Source organism: Carassius auratus, unplaced genomic scaffold (assembly GCF_003368295.1).
Source record: "Carassius auratus strain Wakin unplaced genomic scaffold, ASM336829v1 scaf_tig00216017, whole genome shotgun sequence".
Classification (NCBI taxonomy): domain Eukaryota; kingdom Metazoa; phylum Chordata; class Actinopteri; order Cypriniformes; family Cyprinidae; genus Carassius; species Carassius auratus.
The window spans coordinates 107,501-132,971 of NW_020528364.1; the positions used below are offsets into that span (position 1 = coordinate 107,501).

Consider the following 25,471-nt stretch of genomic DNA (forward strand, 5'->3'; position numbering starts at 1 on the left):
CTGGGAATACCAGTGCTTTAAACTCTTTGGAAAATTTCACGATTTATATAATAATCTTTGAAAAAAAAAAAAAAAGAGTTCAATGCCCGATCTCTGAATCTTAGCAAGGTTTAGGTCTGGTTAGTACTTGGATGAGAGACTGCCTAGGGAAAACCAGGTGCTTTAAGCTTTTGGGTTTCTTTCCTACTGTATATAATGTACTGACGATTAGATGGGCTGGTCTTTAAATAGCCCTCTCTTTGCAGCAGTCTTCGCTACGGCCATACCAACCTGGTTTTTAAATAGCCCTCTCTTTGCAGCAGTCTTCGCTTACGGCCATACCAACCTGGTTATGCCCGATCTCGTCTGCTCTCGGAAGCTAAGCAGGTTTGGGCCTGGTTGTACTTGGATGGGAGACCGCCTGGGATACCACGTGCTGTAAGCTTTTTTGGAAACTTTTCACTTAGTATATAATAATTTTGCCAAAAAAAGAGTCAATGCCCGATCTCTGAATATTAGCAGGTTTGGCCTGGTTAGTTACATGGATGGGAGACTGCCTGGGAATACCAGGTGCTTTAAACTTTTTGGAAAATTTCACGATTTATATATAATCTTGCAAAAAAAAAAAAAAAAAAAAAAAGAGTCAATGCCCGATCTCTGAATCTTACCAGGCTTAGGTCTGGTTAGTACTGGATGAGAGACTGCCTAGGAATACCAGGTGCTTTAAGCTTTGGGTTTTCTTTCCTACTTATATAATGTACCGACGATTAGATGGGCTGTCTTTAAATAAGCCCTCCTTCTTTCAGCAGTCTTTCGCTTGACGGGCCGATACCAGACCTGGCTATGGCCCCGATCTCGTCTGCTCTCGGAAGCTAAGCAGGTTTGGGCCTGGTTAGTACTTGGGATGGGAGACCGCCCTGGGAATACCAGGTGCTGAAGCTTTTTGGAAACTTTTCACTTAGTATATAATAATTTTTGACAAAAAGATGAGAGTCCAATTGCCCCGATCTCTGAATATTAGCAGGTTTGGGCCTGGTAAGTACATGGATGGGAGACTGCCTGGGGAATACCAGGCTGCTTTAAACTTTTTGCGAAATTTCAAGATTTATATAATAATCTTGCCAAAAAAAAGAGAAAAAGTCAGATGCCCGATCTCTGAATGATTAGCAGGTTTTGGGGCCTGGTTAGTACATGGATGGGGACTGTGCCTGGAAGTACCAGGTGCTTTAAACTTTTTGGAAAATTTCACTGAGTTTATATAAAATCTTGCAAAAAAAAAAAAAAAAAAAAAAAGAGTCAATGCCCCAATCACTGGAATCTTAACCCAGGGCTTAGGGTCTGCTTAGTACTTGGATGAGAGAACTGCCTAGGGAATACCAGGTGCTTTAAGCTTTTGGGTTTCTTTCCTACTTATATGAATTACTGCCGATTAGATCGGGCTGGTCTTTAAATAACCCTCTCTTGCAGCAGTCTTCGCTTACGGCCATACCACCCTGGCTATGCCCGATCTCGTCTGCTCTCCGAAGCTAAGCAGGTTTGGGCCTAGTTAGTACTTGGATGGGAGACCGCCTGGGAATACCAGTGCTGTAAGCTTTTTGGAAACTTTTCACTTAGTATATAATATTTGGCCAAAAAAATAGAGTCAATGCCCGATCTCTGAATATTAGCAGGTTTGGGCCTGTTAGTACATGGATGGGAGACTGCCTGGGAATACCAGGTGCTTTAAACTCTTTGGAAAATTCACGATTTATATAATAATCTTGCAAAAAAAAAAAAAAGAGTCAATGCCCGATCTCTGAATCTTAGCAGGTTTAGGTCTGGTTAGTACTTGAATGAGAGACTGCCTAGGCAATACCAGGTGCTTTAAGCTTTTGGGTTTTCTTTCCTACTTATATAATGTACTGACGATTTAGATGGGCTGGTCTTTAAATAGCCCTCTCTTTGCAGGCAGTCTTCGCTTACGGCCATACCAACCTGGTTATGCCCGATCTCGTCTGCTCTCGGAAGCTAAAGCAGGTTTGGGCCTGGTTAGTACTTGGATGGGAGACCGCCTGGGAATACCAGGTGCTGTAAGCTTTTTGGAAACTTTTCACTTAGTATATAATAATTTTGCCAAAAAGTAGAGTCAATGCCCGATCTCTGAATATTAGCAGGTTTGGGCCTGGTTAGTACATGGATGGGAGACTGCCTGGGAATACCAGGTGCTTTAAACTTTTTGGAAATTTCACTGATTTTATATAATAATCTTGCAAAAAAAAAAAAAACAAAAACAAAAAAAAAAGTCAATGCCCGATCTCTGAATATTAGCAGGTTTGGGCCTGTTGAGTACATGGATGGGAGACTGCCTGGGAATACCAGGTGCTTTAAACTCTTTGGAAAAATTTCACGATTTATATAATAATCTTGAAAAAAAAAAAAAAAAAAGAGTCAATGCCCGATCTCTGAATCTTAGCAGGTTTAGGTCTGGGTAGTACTTGGATGAGAGACTGCCTAGGAATTACCAGGTGCTTTAAAGCTTTTGGGTTTTCTTTCCTACTTATATAATGTACTGACGATTAGATGGCTGGTCTTTAAATAGCCCTCTCTTTGCAGCAGTCTTCGCTTACGGCCATACCAACCTGGTTTTTTAAATAGCCCTCTCTTTGCAGCAGTCTTCGCTTACGGCCATACCAACCTGGCTATGCCCGATCTCGTCTGCTCTCGGAAGCTTAAGCAGGTTTGGGCCTGGTTAGTACTTGGATGGGAGACCGCCTGGAATACCAGGTGCTGTAAGCTTTTGGAAAACTTTTCACTTAGTATATAATAATTTTGACCAAAAAATAGAGTCAATGCCCGATCTCTGAATATTAGCAGGTTTGGGCCTGGTAAGTACATGGATGGGAGACTGCCTGGGAATACCAGGTGCTTTAAACTTTTTGGGAAAATTTCACGATTTATATAATAATCTTGCCAAAAAAAAAAAAAAAAAAGTCAATGCCCGATCTCTGAATCTTAGCAGGTTTAGGTCTGGTTAGTACTTGAATGAGAGACTGCCTAGGAATACCAGGTGCTTTAAGCTTTTGGGTTTTCTTTCCTACTTATATAATGTACTGACGATTAGATGGGCTGGTCTTTAAATAGCCCTCTCTTTGCAGCAGTCTCGCTTACGGCCATACCAACCTGGCTATGCCCGATCTCGTCTGCTCTCGGAAGCTAAGCAGGTTTGGGCCTGGTTAGTACTTGGATGGGAGACCGCCTGGGAATACCAGGTGCTGAAAGCTTTTTGGAAACTTTTCACTTAGTATATAATAATTTTGACAAAAAATAGAGTCAATGCCGATCTCTGAACATTAGCAGGTTTGGGCCTGGTAAGTACATGGATGGGAGACTGCCTGGGAATACCAGGTGCTTTAAACTTTTTGGAAAATTTCAAGATTTATATAATAATCTTGCCAAAAAAAAAAAAAAAAGTCAATGCCCGATCTCTGAATATTAGCAGGTTGGGCCTGGTTAGTACATGGATGGGAGACTGCCTGGGAATACCAGGTGCTTTAAACTTTTTGGAAAATTTCACGATTTATATAATAATCTTGCAAAAAAAAAAAAAAAAAAAAAGAGTCAATGCCCGATCACTGAATCTTACCAGGCTTAGGTCTGCTTAGTACTTGGATGAGAGACTGCCTAGGAATACCAGGTGCTTTAAGCTTTTGGGGTTTTCTTTCCTACTTATATAATGTACTGGCGATTAGATGGGCTGGTCTTTAAATAACCCTCTCTTGCAGCAGTCTTCGCTTACGGCCATACCAACCTGGCTATGCCCGATCTCGTCTGCTCTCGGAAGCTAAGCAGGTTTGGGCCTGGTTAGTACTTGGATGGGAGACCGCCTGGGAATACCAGGTGCTGTAAGCTTTTTGGAAACTTTTCACTTAGTATATAATAATTTTGACAAAAAATAGAGTCAATGCCCGATCTCTGAATATTAGCAGGTTTGGGCCTGGTAAGTACATGGATGGGAGACTGCCTGGGAATACCAGGTGCTTTAAACTTTTTGGAAAATTTCAAGATTTATATAATAATCTTGCCAAAAAAAAGAAAAAAGTCAATGCCCGATCTCTGAATATTAGCAGGTTTGGGCCTGGTTAGTACATGGATGGGAGACTGCCTGGGAATACCAGGTGCTTTAAACTTTTTGGAAAATTTCACGATTTATATAATAATCTTGCAAAAAAAAAAAAAAAAAAAAAAAAGAGTCAATGCCCGATCACTGAATCTTACCAGGCTTAGGTCTGCTTAGTACTTGGATGAGAGACTGCCTAGGAATACCAGGTGCTTTAAGCTTTTGGGTTTTCTTTCCTACTTATATAATGTACTGGCGATTAGATGGGCTGGTCTTTAAATAACCCTCTCTTTGCAGCAGTCTTCGCTTACGGCCATACCAACCTGGCTATGCCCGATCTCGTCTGCTCTCCGAAGCTAAGCAGGTTTGGGCCTAGTTAGTACTTGGATGGGAGACCGCCTGGGAATACCAGGTGCTGTAAGCTTTTTGGAAACTTTTCACTTAGTATATAATAATTTTGCCAAAAAATAGAGTCAATGCCCGATCTCTGAATATTAGCAGGTTTGGGCCTGTTAGTACATGGATGGGAGACTGCCTGGGAATACCAGGTGCTTTAAACTCTTTGGAAAATTTCACGATTTATATAATAATCTTGCAAAAAAAAAAAAAAAAGAGTCAATGCCCGATCTCTGAATCTTAGCAGGTTTAGGTCTGGTTAGTACTTGAATGAGAGACTGCCTAGGAATACCAGGTGCTTTAAGCTTTTGGGTTTTCTTTCCTACTTATATAATGTACTGACGATTAGATGGGCTGGTCTTTAAATAGCCCTCTCTTTGCAGCAGTCTTCGCTTACGGCCATACCAACCTGGTTATGCCCGATCTCGTCTGCTCTCGGAAGCTAAGCAGGTTTGGGCCTGGTTAGTACTTGGATGGGAGACCGCCTGGGAATACCAGGTGCTGTAAGCTTTTTGGAAACTTTTCACTTAGTATATAATAATTTTGCCAAAAAATAGAGTCAATGCCCGATCTCTGAATATTAGCAGGTTTGGGCCTGGTTAGTACATGGATGGGAGACTGCCTGGGAATACCAGGTGCTTTAAACTTTTTGGAAAATTTCACGATTTATATAATAATCTTGCAAAAAAAAAAAAAAAAAAAGAGAGTCAATGCCCGATCTCTGAATCTTACCAGGCTTAGGTCTGGTTAGTACTTGGATGAGAGACTGCCTAGGAATACCAGGTGCTTTAAGCTTTTGGGTTTTCTTTCCTACTTATATAATGTACTGACGATTAGATGGGCTGGTCTTTAAATAGCCCTCTCTTTGCAGCAGTCTTCGCTTACGGCCATACCAACCTGGCTATGCCCGATCTCGTCTGCTCTCGGAAGCTAAGCAGGTTTGGGCCTGGTTAGTACTTGGATGGGAGACCGCCTGGGAATACCAGGTGCTGTAAGCTTTTTGGAAACTTTTCACTTAGTATATAATAATTTTGACAAAAAATAGAGTCAATGCCCGATCTCTGAATATTAGCAGGTTTGGGCCTGGTAAGTACATTGATGGGAGACTGCCTGGGAATACCAGGTGCTTTAAACTTTTTGGAAAATTTCACGATTTATATAATAATCTTGCCAAAAAAAAAAAAAAAAAGTCAATGCCCGATCTCTGAATATTAGCAGGTTTGGGCCTGGTTAGTACATGGATGGGAGACTGCCTGGGAATACCAGGTGCTTTAAACTTTTTGGAAAATTTCACGATTTATATAATAATCTTGCCAAAAAAAAAAAAAAAAAAGAGTCAATACCCGATCTCTGAATCTTAGCAGGTTTAGGTCTGGTTAGTACTTGGATGAGAGACTGCCTAGGAATACCAGGTGCTTTAAGCTTTTGGGTTTTCTTTCCTACTTATATAATGTACCGACGATTAGATGGGCTGGTCTTTAAATAGCCCTCTCTTTGCAGCAGTCTTCGCTTACGGCCATACCAACCTGGTTATGCCCGATCTCGTCTGCTCTCGGAAGCTAAGCAGGTTTGGGCCTGGTTAGTACTTGGATGGGAGACCGCCTGGGAATACCAGGTGCTGTAAGCTTTTTGGAAACTTTTCACTTAGTATATAATAATTTTGCCAAAAAATAGAGTCAATGCCCGATCTCTGAATATTAGCAGGTTTGGGCCTGGTTAGTACATGGATGGGAGACTGCCTGGGAATACCAGGTGCTTTAAACTTTTTGGAAAATTTCACGATTTATATAATAATCTTGCAAAAAAAAAAAAAAAAAAAAGAGTCAATGCCCGATCTCTGAATCTTACCAGGCTTAGGTCTGGTTAGTACTTGGATGAGAGACTGCCTAGGAATACCAGGTGCTTTAAGCTTTTGGGTTTTCTTTCCTACTTATATAATGTACTGACGATTAGATGGGCTGGTCTTTAAATAGCCCTCTCTTTGCAGCAGTCTTCGCTTACGGCCATACCAACCTGGCTATTCCCTGAGTTGGTACGATCCAGGAAGTGTGAGGTGGCAGTTTGGGAGGGAAAGGCTCTCCCCTATTTTTTGTTTTATTGTGTTTTCTTTTGATAATTACTTAAAGTTTATAAGTTCAATTTATTTTTTTGTTTAAACCTCAGACAGTTTTACTGTCTGAGGTTTTATTTTTTTCAAAATGACGGATATTACAGTTACTGAACCGGAACGGATATTAGACCAAGAGACTGAGGACAACGACTACACTGAAAGAAACAAAGAAATGGACAACGGAAAGGTTAAAGATGACAAAGAAACATGGGCAATGGTTGCCACAAGGAGAAAGAAGAATGGAATGGATGCAAGGAGTAGAGGAACAGAAGAGCTATATACAAGTCAAGGTAAACAAACAAGAGATTATACTGATGGAAGACGAGAAGCAGTTCAAAGAAATGAGACAATGAAAAAGATAAAAAGCCAATCGAAATATCAGAGAGACTACAAAAAAGAAGCAACGCTAACTATGACTGTTAATGATCCAGAGAAAATATCTGTGATGATGATAATAAAGGCAGTGGAAGAGAAAACTGGATTTGGAAAGCTGTATGGACTGAGGAAAAAAAGTAATTTTGACTATGAACTAACCATGGAGAATGAGATGGATTGTGACAAGCTAGTAGATGGACTACTGATTGATGGACAGTTTTGTGAGATCAAAAAACTATGCAAAACTGAAAGAATGGTCTCTTTTTTGCTTTTGCCAAATTACATAAAAGATGATGAAATCATTCAAAAACTGGTGGATTGGGGAGTAAATCCTATTCTCCCGTTAAGAAGGAGATATTATCCTGGCACCACTGTTGCGGATGGAACAAGGTTTTTAAGAGTAAGATTCCCACAGGACATTGTGACTCTGCCATACAATGTGAGATTTGACACAGAGGAGGGACCAAAATACTTCAGGGTAATTCATGACGGCCAGCTAAAGACTTGCAGAATATGTGCAAGCACAGAGCATGAAAAAAAGGACTGTCCTCAATATACCTGCAGAAAATGTCTGGAACAGGGGCATTTTGCGCGGGACTGCCAAGCCCCACGGTGCAAAAGCTGTGAAAAGACATGGATGAGGTGTACATGTGAATCTGAAGAGGAGGACAATGCAGAAATGGAGATAGAGGTGCAGGAGCACATGGAGGAGACAAGCAGAAATAGAAGGAAAGATGAAACACAGGAGGTGAATGGGATTTCTGAGGATTTAAGTAAGCAAGGAAAGGAGGACTCCACGAGGAGAGAGGACAACGCAGATAAAGAAATTGAAGTGCATACAATGGAGACTGAGACACATCAAACTGTTGCTAATGATGGACAAATGAAAGAAAATGAATGTGCAACAACGAGTGAAATTGCAGCTGGGTGGAATAAAGAGGAGGTAAGCGATGAGGAAACTGATGAAATTAACCTTGAGCTTGAAAACAGAACAACGGACATTATGAACAGAAGACGTAAATTGATAACAGTATCGGAAATAAATATTAAACAAGTATTAAAGAAACAAAAGTTAAGAAGAGAAGACAGAGCAAGGCTAAATGAAGATAAAGTAGATCTAAATTCCTAGACATTAAGAGAGACCATATATAGATGATGGGTTGTTTTGGTTTGTGTTTTTTTTTTTTTTTTTTTTTTTCATTATGAGTAACTTATGTTTGGTCTCAATTAATGTTAGAGGGCTGTCATCTAAGCTGAAGTTTGAAAATATAATAAATTTAACAAAACAAAGTGATATTTTATGTATACAGGAGACTGGATGGAATGAAACAATAGTTAATGATTTTAAAAAATTTGGGATGGAGAAATATGGTACAGTAATGATTTAAATAAGAAAAAAGGATTGGCAATACTAATTAGAAGGGGAGTAGTAGAATCAACGAATGTTTTATTTAAAGATAACAATGGAAGGATTTTAACTGTTAAAATTATGGATAGGGGAGAAGAAATAACAATATGTAATATACATGCTCCAAATGAAGATATGGAAAGAGTTACTTTTTTTAAAGAATTGAGTGTTTTGATTAATGGATGGAAGAATGTCATTGTTATAGGAGATTTTAATACTGTTTTAGAAAGAATAGATGTTGAAGATTTTATGGTGTATAGAGCTGATGTTGGAAGAAAAGAACTGAAATGTATGATGGCTGAACATAAATTTGTAGATGTATGGAGAGATAGAAACAGAGTCAAAAGAGAATATTCGAGAAGACAGTGGGTAAATACAATTTTAAAACAAAGCAGAATAGATTTCATTTTATGTGACAGAAGATTTGAGCATTTTATTTCAAAAGTTTTTTATAAAATGTATAGTGGGAGTGATCATGACTTTTTATATGTAATGATGGATTTTAGTGGAGTTGAAAGAGGACCAGGTGTATGGGTGTTTAATACACAGCTTTTAAAGAACGAATTGTATAAAATGGAAATGGAAAACCTAATTATTAATAGTGTAGATGATGTTTTATATGATGAAGCAATATGTGTGTGGTGGGACAATATAAAATCAGATATCAAAAGTTTTTCTATTGAATGTTCTAAGAAAATACAGAAAGCAAAAAGAGCTAAAGAAAGGGAACTAAATAAAGAATGGGAAAATGAAATGAAAAAGATAACTGAAGGAAATACGGATATTAGGAAAATAGTAATATTAGAAGAGAAAATTAAAAAAGTGGAAGAGGACAAATGTGTGGGTGCTAGAATAAGAAGTAAGATAAGAAATACAGTGGAAGGGGAAAGAAGTACAAAGTTTTTCTATGATGCAGAAAATAATAGACAAAAAGCTGATTTAATAAAGAATGTTTCAATGCAAGGTAAAAATATAAAAGATAAAGAAGGGATTTTAAAAGAGGTCAAGGATTTTTATGGTGTTTTATTTAAGAAAAAGGGAGTTAATGAGGAAGATGAAGTATTTTTGTTAAATCAAATCAAAGTTAAAGTAAAAGAGGATGATAAAAAAATGTGTGATAGTGATATAACAGAAGAGGAGATAAATGAAGCTATAATGCAGTTAAGTAATGGGAAAAGTCCTGGTTTAGATGGTTTATCATCTGAATTTTATAAGGTTTTTAAAGATGTTTTAATACCTATTTTGAAAGATCTTTTCATAGCCATTTTTAAGAATGGACAATTGAGTGAGAGTATGAAGAAGGGAATGATTAAAATAATTTATAAAAAGAAAGGGAATAAAGATGATTTACAAAATTACAGACCATTAAGTATGCTCAACACAGATTATAAAATATTGGCCAAGATTTTAGCGAATAGACTTAAAAAAGTAGTTCCCCACATCATTACAACTAATCAAGCATATGGCGTATTAGGAAGAGATATAGTGGATACAGTAACAAGCATTAGAGATTTAATTTGGTACATAAAAGAGAAAAAGAGTGATGGTTTTTTAATCAGTATAGATCTAGAAAAGGCATTTGACAGAGTTGAGCACAAATATTTATTTGATTTAATTCAACAGTTTGGTTTTGGTAATAATTTTATAAAGTGGATGAAATGTTTTTATACAGATATTTTTAGTTGTTTTAAAATAAATGGTTTTTTAACAGACTTCATAGGATCTATATCTAGATCTATAAGACAAGGATGTCCCTTATCAGCTTTATTATATACTTTAGTTGCTGAACCGTTAGGTTTAGCAATAAATGGAGAAAAAGAAATAAAAGGTTTTTTAATAGAAGACAATGTAATAGAACAAAAATTGTTTCAGTATGCAGATGATACTACTCTGATTTTAAAAGATTTTAATAGTGCTGAAAAGGCTATGGGAATTATTGATAAATACTGTCGAGGTTCCGGTGCGAAAGTAAATAAGGAAAAAACTGAATATATTAAGATTGGAAAAGTGGACATTTCAAAAAGAAATTGGCATTTAAAAGAGCAAAAGAATAATATAAAAATTTTAGGCATTACACTTGGATCTGATGAAATTAAAACTAGAGAAATAAATTGGGATGAAACTGTAAACAAAATGGAAAAAAGATTAAATTTTTGGAAACAGAGAGTACTGTTTCTAAAAGGGAAGGTCCTTGTCTTGAATTCTCTTTTTTTATCCAAAATGTGGTATGTTTTAAGTGTTGTTAGTTTACCAATATGGGTATATAAGAGAATAAAAACTATGATTTTAAAGTTTCTTTGGGATGGTAAGCCATCTAAAATTGCATATAACACAATCATTGGAAAGGTGGAAGATGGAGGATTAGGACTAATAGATCCATGGCTGAGAATGAAAAGCATGAGAATTAAAACAGTAAAAAAGTTTTTTAACAAAGACAACATTCCATGGAAAAGTGTCATGAATTATGTTATTAATAAATGCGGACAAATAGGAGATGATTTTTTATGGATGGCTTTTAAGGATAATATGATAGAAAATATACCAGAGTTTTATAAAGAATTGTTGAGAAGCTGGAAAATGTTTTATGAAAATGTGTACGTAGAGATTAAAGGGAGAAAACAGTACCTGCAGCAACCCCTATTTTTAAATCAAAATAATAAAAGCAAAAAGCATATGTTTTATGAAAACTGGTACGCAGTAGGTTTTAGACAAGTAAAAGACATTTTATATGAAGTGAAACCTGGATTTTTACCTACACAAGCAATAATTGATTCACTTGAGGAAATAGAAGATATAGAAAACAAAGGGAAAATTGAAGAACAATATACAAAATTAAAATTAGCATTGCCAGAACATTGGATTAAAAATATTGAGGATAATGAAAAAGAAACCGAAAATGAAAAACCAAAGGTTTTTTTTAAAAGCAGGGGATGATAAGATTGTTTTTAATGATTGTGTCATTAAGATGTTTTATACCTGTTTAAGTAAGACTGTTTTTGTAAAGCCTAAAGCAATAGAATATTGGGAAAAGTTATTTGACAATTTTGATGCTTCGAATATATGGAAAAATGTAAGATTGAATTTTAAAAGTCCGGTTTTGGAAAATTTTGATTTTTTTATTAAGACACAATTGTGTGATGACAGAAATGATTTTAAGTAAAATTGGGTTAGCGCAAGATGAAATGTGCAAAGTGTGTTGCTAGCTATGCCCGGTCTCGTCTGCTCTCTGAAGCTAAGCAGGTTTGGGCCTGGTTAGTACTTGGATGGGAGACCGCCTGGGAATACCAGGTGCTGTAAGCTTTTTGGAAACTTTTCACTTAGTATATAATAATTTTGCCAAAAAATAGAGTCAATGCCCGATCTCTGAATATTAGCAGGTTTGGGCCTGGTTAGTACATGGATGGGAGACTGCCTGGGAATACCAGGTGCTTTAAACTTTTTGGAAAATTTCACGATTTATATAATAATCTTGCAAAAAAAAAAAAAAAAAAAAGAGTCAATACCCGATCTCTGAATCTTAGCAGGTTTAGGTCTGGTTAGTACTTGGATGAGAGACTGCCTAGGAATACCAGGTGCTTTAAGCTTTTGGGTTTTCTTTCCTACTTATATAATGTACTGACGATTAGATGGGCTGATCTTTAAATAGCCCTCTCTTTGCAGCAGTCTTCGCTTACGGCCATACCAACCTGGCTATGCCCGATCTCGTCTGCTCTCGGAGCTAAGCAGGTTTGGGCCTGGTTAGTACTTGGATGGGAGACCGCCTGGGAATACCAGGTGCTGTAAGCTTTTTGGAAACTTTTCACTTAGTATATAATAATTTTGCCAAAAAATAGAGTCAATGCCGATCTCTGAATATTAGCAGGTTTGGGACTGGTTACTACATGGATGGGAGACTGCCTGGGAAAACCAGGTGCTTTAAACTTTTTGGAAAATTTCACGATTTATATAATAATCTTGCAAAAAAAAAAAAAAAAAAAAGTCAATGCCCGATCTCTGAATATTAGCAGGTTTGGGCCTGTTAGTACATGGATGGGAGACTGCCTGGGAATACCAGGTGCTTTAAACTCTTTGGAAAATTTCACGATTTATATAATAATCTTGCAAAAAAAAAAAAAAAGAGTCAATGCCCGATCTCTGAATCTTAGCAGGTTTAGGTCTGGTTAGTACTTGGATGAGAGACTGCCTAGGAATACCAGGTGCTTTAAGCTTTTGGGTTTTCTTTCCTACTTATATAATGTACTGACGATTAGATGGGCTGGTCTTTAAATAGCCCTCTCTTTGCAGCAGTCTTCGCTTACGGCCATACCAACCTGGTTATGCCCGATCTCGTCTGCTCTCGGAAGCTAAGCAGGTTTGGGCCTGGTTAGTACTTGGATGGGAGACCGCCTGGGAATACCACGTGCTGTAAGCTTTTTGGAAACTTTTCACTTAGTATATAATAATTTTGCCAAAAAATAGAGTCAATGCCCGATCTCTGAATATTAGCAGGTTTGGGCCTGGTTAGTACATGGATGGGAGACTGCCTGGGAATACCAGGTGCTTTAAACTTTTTGGAAAATTTCACGATTTATATAATAATCTTGCAAAAAAAAAAAAAAAGAGTCAATGCCCGATCTCTGAATCTTACCAGGCTTAGGTCTGGTTAGTACTTGGATGAGAGACTGCCTAGGAATACCAGGTGCTTTAAGCTTTTGGGTTTTCTTTCCTACTTATATAATGTACCGACGATTAGATGGGCTGGTCTTTAAATAGCCCTCTCTTTGCAGCAGTCTTCGCTTACGGCCATACCAACCTGGCTATGCCCGATCTCGTCTGCTCTCGGAAGCTAAGCAGGTTTGGGCCTGGTTAGTACTTGGATGGGAGACCGCCTGGGAATACCAGGTGCTGTAAGCTTTTTGGAAACTTTTCACTTAGTATATAATAATTTTGACAAAAAATAGAGTCAATGCCCGATCTCTGAATATTAGCAGGTTTGGGCCTGGTAAGTACATGGATGGGAGACTGCCTGGGAATACCAGGTGCTTTAAACTTTTTGGAAAATTTCAAGATTTATATAATAATCTTGCCAAAAAAAAAAAAAAAAGAGAGTCAATGCCCGATCTCTGAATCTTACCAGGCTTAGGTCTGGTTAGTACTTGGATGAGAGACTGCCTAGGAATACCAGGTGCTTTAAGCTTTTGGGTTTTCTTTCCTACTTATATAATGTACTGACGATTAGATGGGCTGGTCTTTAAATAGCCCTCTCTTTGCAGCAGTCTTCGCTTACGGCCATACCAACCTGGCTATGCCCGATCTCGTCTGCTCTCGGAAGCTAAGCAGGTTTGGGCCTGGTTAGTACTTGGATGGGAGACCGCCTGGGAATACCAGGTGCTGTAAGCTTTTTGGAAACTTTTCACTTAGTATATAATAATTTTGACAAAAAATAGAGTCAATGCCCGATCTCTGAATATTAGCAGGTTTGGGCCTGGTTAGTACATGGATGGGAGACTGCCTGGGAATACCAGGTGCTTTAAACTTTTTGGAAAATTTCACGATTTATATAATAATCTTGCAAAAAAAAAAGAGCCAATGCCCGATCTCTGAATCTTACCAGGCTTAGGTCTGGTAAGTACTTGGATGAGAGACTGCCTAGGAATACCAGGTGCTTTAAGCTTTTGGGTTTTCTTTCCTACTTATATAATGTACTGGCGATTAGATGGGCTGGTCTTTAAATAACCCTCTCTTTGCAGCAGTCTTTGCTTACGGCCAGACCAACCTGACGGCGCTAGAGAGTCTGACAGGAAGTACTGTGCAGCAGTTGGAGAGAAAGGCTCTCCCACATTTTTATTCATTTGTTTTGTTTTTGTTTAATATCAAGTTAAAAAGTTTGAAGTATTTTGTTTTTGTTAACGTCATTTTAACCCCGGGCAGTTTTAAACTGTCTGGGGTTTGAGCTATTTTATTTTGTTTGTTTGTGTTTTTTTTTTTTGTTTTTTTTTTGTGGCTAAGCTATTTAACAAGGATGGAAACAATGGCTAATGGATCAGATCTGGACAAGGTTTTTGAGGAAAAGAACAATGATTTTGAAGGAGACACTACTTTGGAAAAACGGTTTATGAAAAACGATGGAAAGGATTACAATGAAACATGGGCAACTGTTGTATCAAGAAGGAAAAGAAATGGAGCTGAAATGGAGAAAGGCCGCACTGAACAGCAACCAACTACACAAGGTAAAGAAAAGTTTGATACAAAAGGAGAAAAGAGACAAGAAGAATGTCGGAGAAATGAAATGATAAATAGATTAAAAGACAAAATGAAATATCAGAGGGAATACAAGAAAGAAACAACACTGACAATGACTGTGGAAAATCCAGAAAAACTAACTGCCATCATGATAATTAAAGCTATTGAGGACATTACTGGAAAAGGTAAACTATATGGACTAAGGAAAAAAAATGACTTCGAGTATGAGCTTACATTGGAGAATCAACTAGACTGTGACAATTTATTGAATGGACTACTATTGAATGGACAAATGTGTAAAATAAGCAAACTTTGTGAAATGGAGAGGGTCGTTTCTTTTTTACGTTTGCCAAATTATATCAATGACAAGGATGTACTACAAAAACTGCAAAGCTGGGGAGTTACACCGATACTGCCGTTGAGAAGGAGGTATTACCCAGGGACAATGGTGGCAGATGGGACAAGATTTATTCGAGTCAAATTCCCTAAGGACGTGGTGTCCCTTCCATATAACACCAGTTTTGAAACAGAGGAAGGAATACAGTTCTTCAGAGTCATTCATGATCAGCAAGTAAAAATATGCAGAATATGTTCAAGTGCTGAACACGAAAAGAAAGACTGCCCTCTACTAACATGCAGAGAATGCCTGGAGCAGGGGCATTATGCGCGGGACTGTACAGCCCTGCGGTGCCAAGGCTGCAGAAAGGCATTGCCAACATGCGCATGTGAAACGGATGAAGAGGAACATGAGGAAATGGAAATGGAGATGCATAATGAAGTGGAGCATTTGGAGGAGGCTGATAAAGAAAATACATCACAAAAAACAAGTGGATTAACAAAGGATGTACTGAGCAGTGAAGGAGAGGAAGAAGAAGAGGAAGAAGAAGAAGAGGAAACAAGTGAGAATGAGCAGAATGGGGAAGAAAAAGTGATGACTGGACTACAACAATCTGTGAAAAATGTGGAGCAGGATGCAATGGTAAATAAAGAAGATAATAATGGAACAAAGGATAGTACAATCCCGGAAGAGGTAAGCGACATTGGGGAGAGAAAAAAAAGTTTTTTGAGCAGGGGGACTAAAGGGAAAACAACAGGACAAATAAACATTGAAAAGGTCTTGGAAAGACAAAGAATAAGACGAGAATCTAAAGAAAAAAAGAAGAAGAAAGTAGAGATAATTGCTTTAAAAGATGTTGATTTGAGAGAGACTGAACAAAAGTGATGTGGGTTTTGTTTTGCATTTATATTTTTCTTTTTTTGTTTATGAGTCAGTTGAAACTAGTGTCAATCAATGCAAGAGGATTGTCAACTAGGACTAAATTTGAAAATGTACTCTATTTAACAAAGAAGAGTGATATAATATGTATACAAGAAACTGGATGGAATGAAGACATTGTTAATGGTTTTAAGAAAATATGGGATGGAGAATTTTTTTACAATAATGACCCAAACAGGAAAAAATGAGTAGCAATTTTAATTAGAAGGGGAGTGACAGAAAAAGCAACAGAAATGTTCACAGATAATGTAGGAAGATTGTTAGTAGTTAAAGTCAAAAGCAAAGAAGAAGAATTAACGATATGTACAATTCATGCACCAAATGACCGTTTAGAAAGAGTCATCTTTTTTAAAAATTTAAATGTTTTAATGGATGGTTATACAAAAGGAATTTTAATTGGGGATTTTAATACTATTTTGGAAATAATTGATGTGGAGGATTATATGGTATATAGATCAGATGTGGGGAGAACTGAATTAAAGAAAATGATGGAAAAACACAAATTTTTAGATATATGGCGGGAAAGAAACAGAGTAAAAAGAGAATATTCCAGAAGGCAAATTGTGAACACAGTATTAAAGCAAAGTAGACTTGATTTGGTTTTATGTAACAGACAGCTAGAACTATTTATATCAAAAGTATTTTATAAAAGGTTCAGTGAAAGTGATCATGATTTTTTAAATGTAATAATTGATTTTAGTGGAGTAGAGAGAGGTCCAGGGGTGTGGGTTTTAAATGCTGAACTTTTAAAAAAACGAGTCTTACAAAATGGAAATAGAAAATGTCATAATAAATAGTATAAACAATATTCTATATGATGAAGAAAAAAGTTTGTGGTGGGATAATTTGAAAAAAGTTATGAAAAAAATATCCATTGAATATTCAAAAAGATTGCAAAAGACAAAGAAAAGTAAAGAAAGATTTTTAAATAAGGAATGGGAAGAAGAAATGAAAAAGATGTCTGAAGGAAAGATGGATGTGACAAAAATAGTGTTTTTAGAAGAACAATTTAAGAAAATAGAGGAGGAAAAGTGCAGGGGAGCTAAAATTAGAAGCAGAGCGAAAAATACAGTAGAGGGAGAAAGAAGTACAAAATTCTTTTTTGAGTTTGAGAAATCAAGAAAACATGCAGAATTGATCAAAAGTATATTACAAGATGGGAAAGTTGTGAAGGAAAAACAAGGTATTTTAAAAGAAGTGAATGATTTTTATACTACCTTATTTAAAAAAGATAATATAAATGTGAAAGATGAAGAATATTTATTGAATCAAATTCAAGTTCAAGTAAATGAAGAAGATAAAAGAATGTGTGATAAGGATATAAATGAAGAGGAAATTGAAGAGGTTATAGACCAGTTGAAGAATGGGAAAAGTCCAGGACTAGATGGCTTAACATCTGAGTTTTACAAAGTTTTTAAACATGTTTTAATACCTATTCTGCACAATTTATTTGCTGATACTTTTAAGCAGAAAAAAATGAGTGAAAGCATGAAGACAGGAATGATAAAAATGATCTATAAGAATAAAGGAGATAAAGATCATCTTAAAAATTACAGACCGTTGAGTATGCTAAATACTGACTATAAGATTTTGGCTAAGATCATGGCAAACAGACTGAAACAAGTGATTCCAAACATCATAACAACAAATCAGGCATATGGTGTCTTAAATAGAGATATATCAGACATAGTAACAAATATTAGAGACTTAATGTGGTATATGAAAGAAAAAGGTGAAGGAGGGGTATTTAATTAGCATAGATTTGGAAAAGGCTTTCGACAGAGTAGAGCATAAATATTTGTTTGACTTAATTGAAAAATTTGGATTTGGGAGGAATTTTATAACATGGATGAAATGTTTCTATACTGACATTTTAAGTTGTATTAAAGTAAATGGGTTTTTAACTGATTATATTGAAATTTCGAGGTCTATAAGGCAGGGCTGTCCTTTATCGGCATTACTTTATACTTTAGTTGCTGAACCATTAGGAATAGCAATTAATAAAGAAAAACAAATACAAGGAATTTTAGTTGAAAATGGTGTAATGCAACAAAAAATTTTCCAATATGCAGATGACACGACTTTGTTTTTAAAGGATTTAAAGAGTATCGAAAAAGCAATGTTAATTTTTGAAAAATATTGTAGCGGAACAGGAGCTAAAGTCAATAAAGAAAAGACTGAGTATATGAGGATAGGGAAGGTGGATACTTTGGGAAGACAATGGGAATTTAAAGAGCAGAAGAACCAATTAAAGATTTTAGGAGTTATACTTGGGAAAGATGAAATGAAAACAAGAGACCTGATTTGGGAGGAGGTTATAGGCAAAATGGAAAAAAGACTTAACTTTTGGAAACAAAGAGAATTGTTTTTAAAAGGGAAAGTATTAGTTCTAAATTCTTTATTCCTGTCTAAGATGTGGTATATTTTAAGTGTGGTTAGTCTGCCAGCATGGGCGTACAAAATAATAAAAACTTATATTTTAAAGTTTTTTATGGGATGATAAGCCAGCAAAAATAGCATATGACACAATAATTGGGGAGGTGGAAAAGGGAGGTTTGAGACTCATAGATCCAATGGTAAGAATGAAGAGTATGAGAATAAAGACAGTAAAAAAGTTTTGGAATAATGATGATATGGTATGGAAAAAAATTATGAGTTTCTTTATAAATAAGTGTGGGAAAATGGGGGATGATTTTATGTGGATGAATTTTACAGATAATATGCTTGAGAAGATACCTGAATTTTATAAAGAAGTCTTAAGAGCATGGAAAGTTTTTAAAGGGAAGGTTCATGTGGAGTTTAAAGGAAGAGAGCAACTATTGAAACAGCCCCTTTTCTTAAACAAATTGATTTTAAGGAATAGTAATACAGTTTTTTATAAGAAATGGTATTATGCAGGATTAAGACAAGTCAAAGACATTTTATATGAGGTAAAACCTGGGTTTTTACCTTTACAGGCAATTATAGACATATTAGAAGAGAATGAAGATATAGAAAATAGAAAGCTGATTAAGGAGCAATACATAAAATTAAAAGAAGCTGTGCCACTACAGTGGATTAAAAGCATTGACGATGAAGAAACAGGAAATGAGAAACCTGGAATTTTTTTAAAAAGAAATGATGAACAGATTCCTTTCAATGGCTGTGTTCTTAAAATGTTTTATGTTTGTTTATGTGATCTTGTATTTTTAAGACCAAAAGCAACAGATTTTTGGGAAAGGTCTTTTTGTGAATTAGATGTAACAAAAATCTGGAAAAATGTAAAATGTAGGTTTAAAAGTCCCGCCCTGCATAATTTGGATTTCTTGTTGAGACACAATGTTTTAATGACTGAAATGAAATTGGCAAAAATTGGAATAGCACAAGATGCAAAATGTAAATTATGTATGGAAAAAGATGAAGGAGTGTTACATTTGTTTTTAAAATGTAAAAAATTAGACAATTTTATGAAGATGTTAAGGAAAATTGTGGGGGACTTTTTAAATGATCAGAATGATTGGTTAGAGAAATGGGAAACATTGATTTTATTTGGTTTTAATGGAACTGCACAAAATGTTTATGCATTAAATTTATGGTTAACAGTAGCAAGATATACGATTTGGAGAAGAAGGAATATAATGAAAATGAAAAACAAAGAACTTTCATTATGTAACTTATTTAAACAGTATCTGACTGCGGTGATGGAAGACATATACGACTATTTTAATATTAATGCACAAATGGATGTATTTGACAAATACATTGTAGAAAACAATCCATACATTATTAAAACATGGTCAGGTTTTAATGTGATTTTGCCTGAAAGATTTTAATTGTAATTTTGTTATTTTATTATTATTATTTATTATTTTTATTTTTTTTTCTCCTTACTTATGTACTTTCTTTATTTCCTTATTTCTTTTTTTTTTTTATATATATATATATATATATATATATATATATATATATATATATATATATATATATATATACATTTTCTATTTCCGCATATGCTTCAAATGTAAGACTGTGAATGTATAAAAATTTTGTGTTTTTAATAATAAAAAAAAAAAAAAAAAATGCCCGATCTCGTCTGCTCTCGGAAGCTAAGCAGGTTTGGGCCTGGTTAGTACTTGGATGGGAGACCGCCTGGGAATACCAGGTGCTGTAAGCTTTTTGGAAACTTTTCACTTAGTATATAATAATTTTGCCAAAAAATAGAGTCAATGCCGATCTCTGAATATTAGCAGGTTTGGGACTGGTTACTACATGGATGGGAGACTGCCTGGGAAAACCAGGTGCTTTAAACTTTTTGGAAAATTTCACGATTTATATAATAATCTTGCAAAAAAAAAAAAAAAAAAAAAAGTCAATGCCCGATCTCTGAATATTAGCAGGTTTGGGCCTGTTAGTACATGGATGGGAGACTGCCTGGGAATACCAGGTGCTTTAAACTCTTTGGAAAATTTCACGATTTATATAATAATCTTGCAAAAAAAAAAAAAAAGAGTCAATGCCCGATCTCTGAATCTTAGCAGGTTTAGGTCTGGTTAGTACTTGGATGAGAGACTGCCTAGGAATACCAGGTGCTTTAAGCTTTTGGGTTTTCTTTCCTACTTATATAATGTATTGACGATTAGATGGGCTGGTCTTTAAATAGCCCTCTCTTTGCAGCAGTCTTCGCTTACGGCCATACCAACCTGGTTATGCCCGATCTCGTCTGCTCTCGGAAGCTAAGCAGGTTTGGGCCTGGTTAGTACTTGGATGGGAGACCGCCTGGGAATACCAGGTGCTGTAAGCTTTTTGGAAACTTTTCACTTAGTATATAATAATTTTGCCAAAAAATAGAGTCAATGCCCGATCTCTGAATATTAGCAGGTTTGGGCCTGGTTAGTACATGGATGGGAGACTGCCTGGGAATACCAGGTGCTTTAAACTTTTTGGAAAATTTCACGATTTATATAATAATCTTGCAAAAAAAAAAAAAAAAAAAAAGAGTCAATGCCCGATCTCTGAATCTTACCAGGCTTAGGTCTGGTTAGTACTTGGATGAGAGACTGCCTAGGAATACCAGGTGCTTTAAGCTTTTGGGTTTTCTTTCCTACTTATATAATGTACCGACGATTAGATGGGCTGGTCTTTAAATAGCCCTCTCTTTGCAGCAGTCTTCGCTTACGGCCATACCAACCTGGCTATGCCCGATCTCGTCTGCTCTCGGAAGCTAAGCAGGTTTGGGCCTGGTTAGTACTTGGATGGGAGACCGCCTGGGAATACCAGGTGCTGTAAGCTTTTTGGAAACTTTTCACTTAGTATATAATAATTTTGACAAAAAATAGAGTCAATGCCCGATCTCTGAATATTAGCAGATTTGGGCCTGGTAAGTACATGGATGGGAGACTGCCTGGGAATACCAGGTGCTTTAAACTTTTTGGAAAATTTCAAGATTTATATAATAATCTTGCCAAAAAAAAAAAAAAAAAGTCAATGCCCGATCTCTGAATATTAGCAGGTTTGGGCCTGGTTAGTACATGGATGGGAGACTGCCTGGGAATACCAGGTGCTTTAAACTTTTTGGAAAATTTCACGATTTATATAATAATCTTGCAAAAAAAAAAAAAAAAAAAAAGAGTCAATGCCCGATCTCTGAATCTTACCAGGCTTAGGTCTGGTTAGTACTTGGATGAGAGACTGCCTAGGAATACCAGGTGCTTTAAGCTTTTGGGTTTTCTTTCCTACTTATATAATGTACTGACGATTAGATGGGCTGGTCTTTAAATAGCCCTCTCTTTGCAGCAGTCTTCGCTTACGGCCATACCAACCTGAGGGCGCTAGAGAGCTACAGGAAGTGTTGGCTGCAGTTTGGAGAGGAAGGCTCTCCTCCATTTTGTTTTTTTCTGTTAGTGTTTGTTTTGAGAGTTGTTTTTGGACTTTAGTTTATTTTTTGTGTGGTTTTTCAGTTTTAAACCACCTAACAGCGGCATCTTGCTGGCTGGAGGGTGGTTAATTTTTTGTTTGTGTTTTGTACAATGGACGGATTATTGGCAAACGACACTGGAATGGCTGGAGAGACACGCATGGCAAACGACACTGGACTGGCTGGAGAGAGACGCATGGCAAACGACACTGGACTTGCTGGAGAGAGACGCATGGCAAACGACACTGGACTGGCTGGAGAGAGACGCATGGCAAACGACACTGGACTGGCTGGAGAGAGACGCATGGCAAACGACACTGGACTGGCTGGAGAGAGACGTATGGCAAACAACACTGGACTGGAGAATCGACAACGAGCAGGACACGGTAAAAATCAAGATTTAAGAGATCTACTTGGTAAAAGGAAATTCTTAAAGGAGGCAACAGTGATTGTGAATGTGGAAAATGTTAGTGAGGTGAAGGCTGTTGATATTATTAAAGCGGTGACGGAGAAATGTGGATATGGGGAAATCTTGGCACTAAGGCCAAGACAAGGAAAAGAATACGAGCTGACAATGGAAAAAGAAGAAACTTGTGATAAACTGACTGAGGGATTGGTAATAAATGGAGTGAACTGTGAGATAAAAAAACTTCAAAACAGAGACTATGTTGTCTCTTTCATGCATCTGCCCGTCTACCTTGCTGATGAAGAGATTTTAAATAAACTGGAGGTTTGGGGGGTTTCCCCAATTTCAAAAATAAAGCGGCGTGTTTATCCGGGCACCAGCATTGAGGATGGGACGAGATACGTAAAGGCGCGGTTCCCGAAGGAGGTGGCCTCCCTCCCTTACAGCACAAAAATAGAAACGGCAGAGGGACCACAATATTTTCGGGTGATGCACAGTCATCAGGTTAAGACTTGTCGGCTGTGCATGAGCCCAGACCATGTGGTGAAGGACTGCCCGGAGTTCACGTGCCATAAATGCGAGGAGAGAGGCCATTTCGCGAGAAATTGCAATGCTGTGACGTGCCCGGATTGCAATTTGGTTTTAAATAAGTGTGAGTGTTGGATGCAGGGTGAGGAGGAGGAGGAGGAGCAGCAGGTGGGCCGGCAGGTGCATGAAAGAGACAACGAACAGCGAGTTGATGGAGAAACAGTACGAGGTGAAGGACTGGAATTAAATAAGGATATAGAACAACAGAAAGAGTGTACCGAACCGATTATACAAACACAACAGGATGGGGAATTTGGTCACAGATGGATTTGACTGACAGCTTGCAAAATGCTTTGGGTACTATGGAACTGGATGATGAAAGGAATAAAGTATTGAGGATGCACAACAGGAGGGAATTTTATGTACACCGATGGATGTGACGGACAGTGTGCAAAAGGAGATGGACACAGTAGAAATGAATGATGCTACAAAAGAGTGTGAACAAGGACAGAAAATGAGGAGACACAGGGGAAATCATCGAAAAGAAGAAGATCTGTAAAGGTAATGCCCAATCTAGATAATGCAAGAAAAAGAGTGCTTAAAGAAGATGGTATTGAGTGTGCTAATAAGTATGAGCTGCTAAAGGGTTTGGAGGGGATGGACTGAGTTTATGGGTTTTATGCATGTTTTTATATGTTTTATGCTTTTAAGAATTGTTACTTTTAATGCTAGAGGGCTTTCAAATGTAGGAAAATTTGAAAAAGTCAAAGAAATGTGTAAAGGAGAGGATGTGATTTTATTACAAGAAACTAACTGGAGAGAAGAGTACATGACTGAAATAAGGAAAAGGTGGAGCGGAGAGATTTTTTATAAACAATGGTGATGGGAGGCTGGGAAGAGGAGTTGCTATTTTAATAAAAGAAAACTGTGGGTATCATGTAAAACAATATATAATGATGTAGATGGGAAATGTATTGCGGTTGAAATGGAGTATGAGGAGAAAAAGTTATTGTAGTTAATATTCATGCACCGACTGTAGAGAATGAAAAGAAGGAATATTTTAATGTATTAAGAGATTTTTTTAAAAAAGCATAAAGAAGTTATTATGATGGGTGATTTTAATACCGTTTTCAGTAAATTAGAAATTGGTGAGGGAATGGTTTTTTAAAAATGATAAAGGAAGAAAGAACTGAAATTATTAATGGAAGAAAATAATATGATTGATGTATGGAGAGAAAGAAATGAAAAAAGAAAGAATATTCAAGGAGGCAATTAGTAGGGATTTTAATGTGTAAGACAAGGATTGATTTTATTTTGTGTACAAGGAACATTGAAGGATTTATCGGTAACATTAAATATGAAGAATCAAGCTTAAGTGACCATAAACCAATTTTTATGCAAGTAGACTGGAGTTCAGTGAAAAGAGGGGCCGGGTCGTATGGATTTTAAATGTAGAGATTTTGAAGAATGAGGAGTATGTTTTAAGTATTAAAGAAATTATTGAAAAAGAAAAGGAGAATGAAATGTACAGTGAAGATAAAAGGATATGGTGGGAAAATGTTAAATATTTAGTTAAAAAGTTCACAATAAAATATTGCAAATTAATACAGATATGTAAGAGGAGAAGGAGAGAGAAATAGAGAAAAATTGGAAAAGGAATTAAATGACAATGGAAAGATATACAAAAAATAAAAAGAATTGGAGGGAATATTGAAAGAAATGGAAGAGAAAAAATATGAAGGTGCAAGACTAAGAAGTAAAGCTAATATACTGTGGAGGGTGAAAAATGTACAAAGTTTTTCTTTGATCTAGAAAAAATAAGAGGGAAAGCTGGAATGATTAGAGAAATAAGAGGAAAAAAATGTGTAGTGGTGGAACAAATGAGGAAATATTAAAAGAAGTAAAAGCATATTATGAAAACCTGTTTAGTACTGAGGGGTTGAGGGAAGAAGAGAAATTGGAGTTACTAAATCAAATAAAAACAACAGTAGGAGAAGTAGACAAAAAAGAGTGTGATGAAGAGATAAGAGAAGAAGAGATTAAAAAGGCAATAAGTGAATTAAACAAAAATAAAAGTCCAGGTATAGATGGTTTGGGAGTGAATTTTATATCGTTTTTAAAGATTTTTTAACCAATATTTTAAAAGAAGTATATGAGATATTTTTAAGAAAGAGGAAATGAATCAGAGATTGGGGATGGGATTAATAAAGTTGATATATAAAAGAAAAGGAGATAAAGTAGACCTAAAAAATTATAGACCAATTACAATGCTGAATACAGATCTGAAAATTTTAACAAAAGTTTTAGCCAATAGATTGAAAGAAGTAATGCCAACTATAATTGAAACAAATCAAGTGTATGGAGTTAAAGGGAAAGATATAGCAGACACAACTCTAAGTATAATTGATAAAAAGATATATGAAAGAAAAAAAGAAAAAAGGATATGTTATTAGTTTGGATTTCGAAAAGGCCTTTGATAGAGTGGAGCATGAATATTTATTTGGAATTTTAAGAAGGTACGGGTTTGGGGAAAATTTGTCAAGTGGATTACAATTTTTTATAGGGGAGCAATAACAAGAATACAGTGTAATGGTTTTTTAACAGAATGTTTTAAAATTACTAGATCAATAAGACAGGATGTCCATTATCAGCGCTTTTATATTCTTTAGTTGCAGAACCATTGGGATTAGCTGTTAAAATAGATGAAGACATAGAGGGATAAACATTGAAGGAAGTGGGGGAAATGAAAAAAAATATTTCATATGCAGATGATACAACAATA

General features: G+C 36.3%; 13 non-coding genes and 3 pseudogenes across 13 annotated transcripts; all 16 read left to right on the top strand.

Moving 5' to 3' along the window:
- The first annotated feature begins 307 nt into the window (after positions 1-307).
- LOC113096826 (uncharacterized) lies at positions 308-424 on the top strand (annotated as a pseudogene).
- A 1,030-nt stretch (positions 425-1,454) lies between these two features.
- Positions 1,455-1,572, top strand: LOC113096839 (uncharacterized; annotated as a pseudogene).
- Positions 1,573-1,935: 363 nt separating this feature from the next.
- Positions 1,936-2,055, top strand: LOC113096762 (5S ribosomal RNA). Its single transcript, XR_003288618.1, has one exon. It is a non-coding gene; the product is annotated as a 5S ribosomal RNA (ribosomal RNA).
- A 580-nt stretch (positions 2,056-2,635) lies between these two features.
- Positions 2,636-2,754, top strand: LOC113096822 (uncharacterized; annotated as a pseudogene).
- Positions 2,755-3,120: 366 nt separating this feature from the next.
- LOC113096749 (5S ribosomal RNA) lies at positions 3,121-3,239 on the top strand. Its single transcript, XR_003288605.1, has one exon. It is a non-coding gene; the product is annotated as a 5S ribosomal RNA (ribosomal RNA).
- A 509-nt stretch (positions 3,240-3,748) lies between these two features.
- Positions 3,749-3,867, top strand: LOC113096712 (5S ribosomal RNA). The gene has a single exon (XR_003288570.1). It is a non-coding gene; the product is annotated as a 5S ribosomal RNA (ribosomal RNA).
- A 513-nt stretch (positions 3,868-4,380) lies between these two features.
- LOC113096794 (5S ribosomal RNA) lies at positions 4,381-4,499 on the top strand. The gene has a single exon (XR_003288649.1). It is a non-coding gene; the product is annotated as a 5S ribosomal RNA (ribosomal RNA).
- A 363-nt stretch (positions 4,500-4,862) lies between these two features.
- LOC113096848 (5S ribosomal RNA) lies at positions 4,863-4,981 on the top strand. Its single transcript, XR_003288666.1, has one exon. It is a non-coding gene; the product is annotated as a 5S ribosomal RNA (ribosomal RNA).
- Positions 4,982-5,350: 369 nt separating this feature from the next.
- LOC113096713 (5S ribosomal RNA) lies at positions 5,351-5,469 on the top strand. Its single transcript, XR_003288571.1, has one exon. It is a non-coding gene; the product is annotated as a 5S ribosomal RNA (ribosomal RNA).
- Positions 5,470-5,979: 510 nt separating this feature from the next.
- LOC113096849 (5S ribosomal RNA) lies at positions 5,980-6,098 on the top strand. The gene has a single exon (XR_003288667.1). It is a non-coding gene; the product is annotated as a 5S ribosomal RNA (ribosomal RNA).
- A 5,934-nt stretch (positions 6,099-12,032) lies between these two features.
- LOC113096771 (5S ribosomal RNA) lies at positions 12,033-12,150 on the top strand. Its single transcript, XR_003288627.1, has one exon. It is a non-coding gene; the product is annotated as a 5S ribosomal RNA (ribosomal RNA).
- Positions 12,151-12,656: 506 nt separating this feature from the next.
- On the top strand, positions 12,657-12,775 carry LOC113096754 (5S ribosomal RNA). The gene has a single exon (XR_003288610.1). It is a non-coding gene; the product is annotated as a 5S ribosomal RNA (ribosomal RNA).
- A 363-nt stretch (positions 12,776-13,138) lies between these two features.
- Positions 13,139-13,257, top strand: LOC113096715 (5S ribosomal RNA). Its single transcript, XR_003288572.1, has one exon. It is a non-coding gene; the product is annotated as a 5S ribosomal RNA (ribosomal RNA).
- A 367-nt stretch (positions 13,258-13,624) lies between these two features.
- Positions 13,625-13,743, top strand: LOC113096716 (5S ribosomal RNA). Its single transcript, XR_003288573.1, has one exon. It is a non-coding gene; the product is annotated as a 5S ribosomal RNA (ribosomal RNA).
- A 6,780-nt stretch (positions 13,744-20,523) lies between these two features.
- LOC113096850 (5S ribosomal RNA) lies at positions 20,524-20,642 on the top strand. The gene has a single exon (XR_003288669.1). It is a non-coding gene; the product is annotated as a 5S ribosomal RNA (ribosomal RNA).
- A 369-nt stretch (positions 20,643-21,011) lies between these two features.
- Positions 21,012-21,130, top strand: LOC113096717 (5S ribosomal RNA). The gene has a single exon (XR_003288574.1). It is a non-coding gene; the product is annotated as a 5S ribosomal RNA (ribosomal RNA).
- Positions 21,131-25,471: the final 4,341 nt, after the last annotated feature.